The sequence below is a fragment of the Populus alba genome, chromosome 14 (assembly GCF_005239225.2).
Source record: "Populus alba chromosome 14, ASM523922v2, whole genome shotgun sequence".
Lineage (NCBI taxonomy): Eukaryota > Viridiplantae > Streptophyta > Magnoliopsida > Malpighiales > Salicaceae > Populus > Populus alba.
In genome coordinates this window covers 1-7,809 of record NC_133297.1, presented here as the reverse complement: position 1 = coordinate 7,809, position 7,809 = coordinate 1, and the positions used below count along the sequence as shown (strand labels likewise).

The following is a 7,809-nucleotide window of genomic DNA, read 5'->3' as shown; positions in this document are numbered from 1 at the left end:
TAAACACACCCCCTCTCTCTCTCTCTTTCTCTTACTAGTGTTTCTCACAATTCTCTCCACACACACAAATACAAGCTGAGCACTCTTATTTATACACGAAATTAAAACAAGAAAATTCAACCTTCAAGTGTGAAGCTGCGGCTGTGGAGGATGGTGGCTGCGCGGCTGCGGCTGGTGGCTGGTCGGTGGCAGCTGGTGGTTGCCTTCCTTGACCATCTAGGAGCTTCTGGATTGAGTTTATTCAACAACCAGGTCACTGCTGGTGTCGAGGCCCACGGCTGCAATCTTCGATTTGAGAACATCAAGGCTCACGAAGGGCGACGGAAAGGCAGAGTTAGCACCACTTCTGTTTGCTATTAAGCTGTCTCTTCTTCCAAAGGAACTGTCCATGAGGGGCCTCCTGCCTGTGATCAAACATTAATTTAAGAAGCAAACAACAATGTATCCAAAAAACAAGAAGCTGCAGCAAAGACACATGGATTAGCACATTTTCAATTTTAGGTTCAACGAAATTAGCATATTAGTAGTCCATGATTTGACAAAAAAAAAAAAAAAAATCTCCTTACTTTTCTACTCTTTCTTTAAATTCACTTAAAGTCTGAGAAAGAGTTACAGGCAAGAGAAATCATTAACATACCAAACAAACAGACTCTTCAGCTGCAATGGCGAGAATATCAGCACAGGAGACGATCCCAGGACAAGCATTCTCTACTGCAGCCTTCATGTCATCAACAACATCAAAACCCCTTACTGAATTATTATTTGGAGCAGCTTCTTTCTCACTCTCTATAGTATCAGTGTTGTCCAAAAGAATCGATCCATCACAACCCTGAACGAAGCTGATAATTAGCACTTGAAGTTCAAGAAACAACATGTTTGATTATCTAACAATGTTAGAAAAAGAACATAATTAGTTATAAAGATGGTTACATTAACAAAACAATCATGGAAATGAAGTCGAGTGAGGCTGGCTCCAATCCTGGGATCTGTGTACAAAGCCTGAACAAGGACTCCACGAATGATGTTGTTCACATTAGGGCATGTTTCATCGTAAAAAGTGGGACTCAGCTGAGCATAGGCACAGGGAAGTGATCCTCCAAACCAGATTACAAGAAAAAGAGATGCAATTAACGGATGCATTGCTTTATCTACCATCATTTTGGAAACAAAAAAAGCACTCTTTCCCTCGATTAATAAACCAGTGATGCTGGGGAATGTAGTTATGGAGCAATAAAATCATACACAAAATGTGCCCACATCGCAGAAGTGATACGAGTATCGATGTCGTTCTTCCTGCTATTCCTTTTTACATCTGGCGATTCCTTTTTACCGAATGCTATCGATGTCGTTCTTCCTGCTGGCAGGGTTTGAAAACCATTATCTTCTCTTCTTGTTGTTCTACAATCAACTCAATGATTCTTTTCTTCGTCCATAATCTTGTTGGAATGCGCTAAGATCTCCTCCTGTAACGATAAAAAAAAAACATATATGCAATGATTTATGATTAGATGCAATGCATGCATTCGTACCTGGTTTTGAAACATAGGCCCCATCCTCTTCTTCTAGTTCATGGGACTCCCTCTTAACATGAACTTGCTTTTGAAGTCGTATGCTGGATTCATCTCTCGTGTTGCCTATCATATTCTTGGAGAAAAAGTCTTTGACTTTCTTCAAGTAGTCCTTTTCTCAAAATGTATGACTTGTATTTGCCTCTTTGTCATGCTTTTGTCAAATGCTTTAGCTTGGTTTTCAAATCGTAAAACTTTTCATAAAACATCCCGTCTTGCCCCCTAGTACAGGGGTGCGATATTAGTCTGGGTTTTTATATAGAGAAGCAATTCATTCAGTCGGTGATAAACTTTTTTAGTGAGTGAATAGATAATGATTTTTTTTTATTTCAAAATGTCATTGTTATGGTTGATAAACTCTATTCTTTAAAAGAAAATTACAAAGTGACCACTTAAACATTTATCCATGCTATCAGAGATAGGGTTGTACTTTAGGGTTAGCTTTTCTTAAATTTCATATTAAACCATTTTATTGATACTTTATTTGTAACCACTCAAACTTGTTAAAAAAAATGCATAAACTCATCATTTATTTAAAGAAAAGGTAAGCTCAAAGACAAACACAAAAATCTGGCTGACAATATGAGCTCTGAATGCTCACTAGAGAAAATAAAAGCAAAGACAAAAGCAAATGACAAAAACATGCTAAGGCAAATAAAGTTGTTTTACATTTTGAAAACTACGAGAAGTTCTTGGGTCAACCCGTTCTGAAACTTCTTCTAGTGTGTGGAAAGTCAACCGAGGCAATGCTTCATCTTCCTTCCCCACTTTCATTTCCTTGTCTTCTCCTTCGATCTCGCCTTCTTTATTATTGACGACTCTTGACCAAGGTTTTCCAACCTTTATCCCCTATCACTTTTGTCATGACTGTCGATACACGACGTCGGGCGACGGCTCCGCTCATTTTTGTTTATTTAACAAAAAGATTTTTTTATTTTTATTGGGGAAATGAAAATTTTATTGGAGTCGCCATCTAGTAATTTGAGGGAACTAGAAATCCCAAATTAGACACTGGTCCAGAGATTCAGGTACTGGGTTAGTTATGATTAAGGGAAGGTAGACACCACCCTTAAAACATCCTTTCAAAAGAAAGGTTACCCTTACTCGTGTGTTTTTATATTTGATTCAAATGCTATTATATTTTGAGCTTATTTGCAATTTTTATTTTTTTATAAAATAGTTAACGTCGGTCCCTAAAAATAGGAGACACGTTAAAAATGACATCAGTCCCTAAAAATAGGAGACTCGTCTAAAATATTGACACTTAACCCTAAAAAGGAGATTTACGTCTTAGTTACCAAGAGAAAATAATGGACATAACCCTTATTTGGTATAAATCCTTGACATCGGTCCTTTTCTGTAAAAAGAGACGTGTCGACCAAAACAAAAAAAATATTCGTAGGAGACACGTTAAAAATGACATCAGTTCCCAGAAATAGGAAACTTGTCTAAAATATTGACGTTTAACCCTAAAAAGGAGAATTACGTCGGAGTTACCAAAAAAAATATGGACATAATCCATATTTGATATTTAAACTTTTGACATCGGTCCTTTTATGAAAAAGAGACATGTCGACGAACAGTATTTGTTTATAAAATAAAAGTTATTTTTATATCGTTGAGAAATGGGTATAACCATATTTGAGATTTTGGCTTTGGACCCACGAACGATAACATGATAGGATGGGTGTTAGATCCGCGTTATTTTTCCTTTTATATTTATTTTTGTTTTATTTTTATTTTTATTTTGTTAAAGTGTGATATTGTACAATAAACATGCTACATTCAAGCAGCACAACGATTGAGACATGCTAGAAATTTTAGGACTCGGAAAAGCAGCAGTTATTTGTTCTCCCATATTACAAAATTACGGTACAGTTTTGTGTGCAAAGTAACATGACATCAATGCCTACTGCAAGAACTCCCTTGGTTTTGTTTTATTAATTTTTTATTTTTTATTATTATAACACACACACACACACAAAAATATATATATAATTCACGTCCTGCATGAACAGTAGGACGTGAATTATATTTCACGTCTACTGTTCATGCAATAGGAAAGGAAGAAGAAGAAGAAGAAAGAAAAAGAAAGAAGGGAGGCTCACCTGGCTGAAGGGGTCGTGGCTGCTATGATGAGGTGGTTTGGCTCGGCTGGTGGTTGAAACGATGGAGTTGGAGGAGGAGACGTTGACAGCAGAGGAAGAAAGAAGAAGAAGAAAATCTGCAGCGGGGAGAAGGAGGAGAGGAGAGAGAGGAGAGAGAAAGTCACAGTGGCTGCTCCGCCAGTGGAGAGGATCTGAGTTGATGGAAATTATGGTGGTAAAGCCGGTGATGGTGGTGGTGGTGCTGAAGAAGAGGCGGAGAGAGAAGGAAAAAGTTGCAGAAATCGGCAGAAAAACAGGTTTTTTGGCTGACTTTGGACCCGATTTTCTCTTTTTTTAGGCCATGAAATCCACCTCTATTTATAGGCGGTGGAAGAGGGCAATCTTGTCTACATTGAGAAAAAATTTAAGCCCTTGATTCAGTTGGGAAGGATCCCAACCATTGGCTCAAAGTAGGTATCATGAGTTGAAAATCTGCAGACAAAAGCTGATTGAGTAGGCCTCTTTAGGCTGTCACCAGTGCTAATATATTGTCATTTAGCCCAACCTGATCACATGGGGTTGTAGAAAAAATGCATAGGATCCGTTTCATATAAGATTTGTTAAATTCGGTGGACATTAGGTACATTGAATGCAGATGCAAAGTAGTCAACCAGACCAGCTTTTTCAGAGAAAAAAAATAAAATCTGCAGACAAAAACTGATTGAGTAGGCCTCTTTAGGCTGTCACCAGTGCTAATATATTGTCATTTAGCCCAACCTGATCACATGGGGTTGTAGAAAAACTGCAGAGGATCATTTTTGTATAAGATTTAAATTTAGTGGATGTTAGGTACATTAAATGCAGTTGCAAAGTAGTCAACCAGACCAGCTTTTTTCAGAAAAATAAAGAAGATAATGAACATTGATTTTTTATCAAAGTCCATTTCAGTCCTTTCTCTTTCAATTTAGCCCTAATTGACCCTAAACCTTTTTTATTTAATGCAATTCGCCCCCTAATTAACTTGGTAAAAATTAAATTTGGTCTTTTAAAATTCGGATTTTCTCAATTAAGCCCAAATTAAACTCCCAAACTTAATTTTTTCACCAATTAAGCCCCAAATAAAATTAATTTGACCCATTTAAAATATAATTAAGTCCTTGCACTTAATCAAATCCTTCAATTGGACCCAAATTAATTCTTAAACATAATTAAAATTTAATTCGGCCATGATTAAATCAAATTGGCCCATTAAAAAATTTAATTATGTCATTGAACTTAATTTTTATGCAAATTCATCCGATAATCATTTAATTTGACCTTGAATTTGTATTTTTTCTTCATTTCTTAGGCACAATAAGGTACAATTAGGCCTTGAACTTCCTCCAAAATTGCAGCTTGATTCCCCGATTTCCTTTCTCCACATTGTCAGCCTTTATTTTTATTTTTTATTTTTTATTTTTGAAAAAGAAATTGATTTTTTTTATTTTTATAAATAATAATAGAAATAAAATAACATTCAAGAAAATCTTGGTGAGTCCAAAATTGGGTTACAACAGTTGCCCCCTCTTTACAATGCTTACGGTGCAAAGGCATTGGAAAATTCATTTTCTTTTGACTTTGCATAGTAAGTTTTGTAAAGAAAAAAAAATGATGGTGGTGTTGAAAAATACACAGATTTTTCAGTTGGTCTAATTGTTCCAGGCGACCTGCCCGCTGGTGAAAATGGAAGCAAAGAATTTTGTGAGTGGTCTAATTGTTCCAGGTGACCTGCCCGCTGATGAAATGATAAAATGTGAGGAGACTCGCAAGTGGTCTAATTGTTTCAGGTGACCTGCCCGATTGATAAAATGATAAAACGTGAGGAGACTCGCAAGTGGTCTAATTATTCCAGGCGACCTGCCCGATTGATAAAATGCGATGAAAATCGCAAGTGGTCCAATTGTTCCAGGCGACCTGCCCGATGATAAAATGCGAAGAAAATCGCAAGTGGTCTAATTGTTCCAGGCGACCTGCCCGATTGATAAAATGCGAGGAAACTCGCAAGTGGTCTAATTGTTCCAGGCGACCTGCCCGATGATAAAATGCGATGAAAATCGCAAGTGGTCTAATTGTTCCAGGCGACCTGCCCGATGATAAAATGCGATGAAAATCGCAAGTGGTCCAATTGTTCCAGGCGACCTGCCCGATGATAAAATGCAAAGAAAATCGCAAGTGGTCTAATTGTTCCAGGCGACCTGCCCGATTGATAAAATGCGAGGAAACTCGCAAGTGGTCTAATTGTTCCAGGCGACCTGCCCGATTGATAAAATGCGATGAAAATCGCAAGTGGTCTAATTGTTCCAGGCGACCTGCCCGATGATAAAATGCGATGAAAATCGCAAGTGGTCTAATTGTTCCAGGTGACCTGCCCGATGATGAGCTTCAGGGTTGATGAAAACTTCTAAAGGAAGTCATACCTGTATGGTTGAGATCTGATTTGTAAATCGATCTCAAGATGATGTAAGCTTCTCACGAAAGTCTTATATGTACAGCTGGGATCTGATTTGCAAATCAATCTGAAAGACGACGCTCAAGAAAGTCTTATATGTACAGTTGAGATCTGATTTGCAAATCAATCTCAAAGACAACGCTCAAGAAAGTCTTATATGTACAGCTGAGGTCTGAGCTTCTATTCAAAATGATGGCAGGAGCAAATTCCCTATAAATCACGCGGTATCGGGCAAAAGACATCATCAACTTCTCACATTTTCAATACTCTCAGAGTTCTCAACTTTTGAAGTTTTAACCATGTCTTCCTCTTCTTCCAATGCTAATCCAAACCTTGCTCCTGCGGCAGAGCCTGTAGTTTGGCGTACTACTTTTGAAGTGAATGGTCGTCCAGTTACAATAGAGGATACTGTAATGGACAATGAAGATATTGCTGTAGCCGTGGCTAGAGACATGATCCTTCCTCGTGATGAATTAATACTGGCAGCCAGGACCGATATTGAAGCAGTGAATCAGTCACTTGCTCTCAGTATCAGAGCTACTTCGTCTTTGGTGAACATGGCAGAGCGTCTTCATGCCAGAAGACTTGAGTTGAATACTCAAATTCCTGAGCTCCATAATCAGATTGAGAATTTAAGGAAAAGGCTCCATGATGAGATACGTTACAGAAACGACTTGGAGAGGAGAAATGAAGAGCTCAATGCACGTGTTGACTTTTGGAGGGACTATGTGAACACACGACACCTCGAGTTCGAGGAACAGATGGAACGCATAATTAACCAGTTTGAGGAATTTCGAGTAATGATGGATCATCAGCGAGCTGAAAATATCCCTAATCGTCCTCGTAGTGTTTAACGTTTGTACTTGTAAACCATTATGCCCATGAATAAAAATCCATCTTTCTCGTCTATATTCATGAATTTTGCTTTTATGGAATTGCCACATTTGATATGATTTAAAAGAACTTCAATTCATCTGTGTCTTGTTGGATCCCGTGAGGAGTTTTGTTTCGAGAGATATCTACAAAACAAATATGTGATGCTTGTGAAGTGAGATGATATGCAATGCATCTTACCTGTTTTTGAAATATAGATCCCCGTTCATCTTGTTTGAGGATCTTGACTTTGAGTGAGCTGTTTTGATTTACGCGTACTTCAAGTCTACTCAAGCTGACCCATGTTGTCCATTTTATAAGATAAGCATTGTTTGAGTTTCCCAACAGTCACTGCACGTTTCTCTATTGGTAACTTCACTGAGAGAATTAGCTTCTCCGTGGCCCGACATTGTCCTGAGATTTCATCTGCATTTTCTCTTACTGAAGATGTTCAGTTGTCTTGTTTGTCTAAACTGATCATACTGTAAGAGTCAATAATCTCCTTTCATAGATACTGGAAATCATATTATTTCAGTCCTCATGCTAGAAGAAGCCCACAGTTTTATCACGTGTATTTTCCACCAGGGAAGGCCAATTTTTCTTTGCCGTTAAGGATCTGGTAACTGCTTCTCTGCCCCCTAGGAGGAATTAACTGCCTCATTTTCATTTCCTCCTTGCTCTTGTTGTCATTAGAATCCTCTAGTTTTCTAATTGGTGCCTCATTAATGTGTTATACGCTCCATTTTTCTTACAAAGAAAACCTTTTTCCAAAAATGACATTTTTTCAAAAGAT

The 7,809-nt window shown here is 37.8% G+C and overlaps 1 pseudogene; it reads right to left on the bottom strand.

Moving 5' to 3' along the window:
- Positions 1 to 237: 237 nt before the first annotated feature.
- LOC118059345 (peroxidase 53-like) lies at positions 238 to 1,276 on the bottom strand (annotated as a pseudogene).
- Between the last annotated feature and the right edge of the window lie 6,533 nt (positions 1,277 to 7,809).